Source organism: Arachis hypogaea, chromosome 13 (assembly GCF_003086295.3).
Source record: "Arachis hypogaea cultivar Tifrunner chromosome 13, arahy.Tifrunner.gnm2.J5K5, whole genome shotgun sequence".
Taxonomy (NCBI): domain Eukaryota; kingdom Viridiplantae; phylum Streptophyta; class Magnoliopsida; order Fabales; family Fabaceae; genus Arachis; species Arachis hypogaea.
This window is the reverse complement of record NC_092048.1, coordinates 68,964,759-68,966,698: the sequence shown is the minus strand read 5'-3', so window position 1 is coordinate 68,966,698 and position 1,940 is coordinate 68,964,759. Positions and strand designations below refer to the sequence as shown.

Here is a 1,940-nt window from a genome sequence, read left to right as displayed (position 1 = left end):
AAAATTCAAAAATAAAAAAAATATCTTTCCCTTTTTCACTCATAAAATTTGAAAATTTGAGTTGACTTTTTCAAAAAATTTTAAAATCTATTGTTGACTTTTTAAAAAAATTCTATCTTTTTCAAATCTTTTCCAAAAATCAAAATCTTTTTCATTTTTCTTTCATAATTTCGAAATTTTCAAAATTTATTTTCAAAATCTTTTTCTTATTTCTATTTCATATTTTCGAAATTAATGCTAACAATTAATGTGATTGATTCAAAAATTTTTAGTTGTTACTTGCCTAGTAAGAAAGGTTCAATCTTTAAACTCTAGACTCATATCTTTTTAGTTTCTTGTTAATCAAGTAATTAACTTTAATTTCAAAATCAAATCTTTTCAAATTTCTTTTTCAAATCTTTTTCAAAATAAGTTCCAATCACATCTTTTAAAAAAAAATCAATTTCAAAATCTTTTCTAACCTCTTTTCTAACTTCTTATCTCTTTAAAATTGATTTTCAAATCTTTTTCAAACTAATCCTATCTTTTTGTTTCAATCATATCTTTTTCAAAACTACCTAACTAATTCTCTCTCTAATTTTCGAAAATCACCTTCCTCTTTTTCAAAATTCCTTTTTAAATTAACTAATTGTTTTAAATTTAATTTAATTTGATTCAATTTTCCTTTCTTAATTTTTGAATTCTAATTTTAATTTTAAATTAAAAACAAAAATATTTTTTTATTTATTTTATTTTATTTTAATTTATTTAATTTTCGAAAATTCTTCTCTCTCACCTCCTTCTAATTATTTATTTATCTACTGACACTTCTCTTCTTCTTAAAAATTCGAACCCTCTCTCTCTTTCTGTGTTCGAATTTCTTTTCTTCTTCTACTCACATAAAGGAATCTCTATACTGTGACATAGAGGATTCCTCTTCTTTTCTATTTTCTTCTTTTTCATATGAGCAGGAACAAAGATAAGAACATTCTTGTTGAAGCTGATCCTGAACCTGAAAGAACTCTGAAGAGGAAGCTAAGGAAAGCTAAAGCACAACTCTCTGGAGAAAATCTGACAGAAATTTTTGAAAAAGAAGGAGACATGGCCGAAAATAATAACAATGCAAGGAAGATGCTTGGTGACTTTACTGCACCTAATTCCAATTTACATGGAAGAAGCATCTCAATCCCTGCCATTGGAGCAAACAATTTTGAGCTGAAACCTCAATTAGTTTCTCTGATGCAACAGAACTGCAAGTTTTATGGACTTCCATCCGAAGATCCCTTTTAGTTCTTAACTGAATTCTTGCAAATCTGTGATACTGTTAAGACCAATGGGGTTGATCCTGAGGTCTACAGGCTTATGCTTTTCCCATTTGCTATAAGAGACAGAGCTAGAATATGGTTGGACTCTCAACCTAAAGACAGCCTGAACTCTTGGGATAAGCTGGTCACGGCTTTCTTAGCCAAGTTCTTTCCTCCTCAAAAGCTTAGCAAGCTTAGAGTGGATGTTCAAACCTTCAGACAGAAGGAAGGTGAATCCCTCTATGAAGCTTGGGAGAGATACAAGGAACTGACCAAAAAGTGGCCTTCTGACATGCTTTCAGAATGGACCATCCTGGATATATTCTATGATGGTCTGTCTGAATTATCAAAGATGTCATTGGACCATTCTGCAGGTGGATCCATTCACCTTAAGAAAATGCCTGCAGAAGCTCAAGAACTCATTGACATGGTTGCAAATAACCAGTTCATGTACACTTCTGAAAGGAATCCTGTGAGTAATGGGACGCCTCAGAGGAAGGGAGTTCTTGAAATTGATACTCTGAATGCCATATTGGCTCAGAATAAAATATTGACTCAGCAAGTCAATATGATCTCTCAGAGTCTGAATGGATTGAAGGAATCATCCAACAGTACTAAAGAGGCATCTTCTGAAGAAGAAGCCTATGATCCTGAGAA

General features: G+C 31.3%; 1 non-coding gene across 1 annotated transcript; it reads right to left on the bottom strand.

The window, feature by feature from the left end:
* Window positions 1-1,473: 1,473 nt before the first annotated feature.
* On the bottom strand, window positions 1,474-1,581 carry LOC112739969 (small nucleolar RNA R71). The gene has a single exon (XR_003170902.1). It is a non-coding gene; the product is annotated as a small nucleolar RNA R71 (small nucleolar RNA).
* Between the last annotated feature and the right edge of the window lie 359 nt (window positions 1,582-1,940).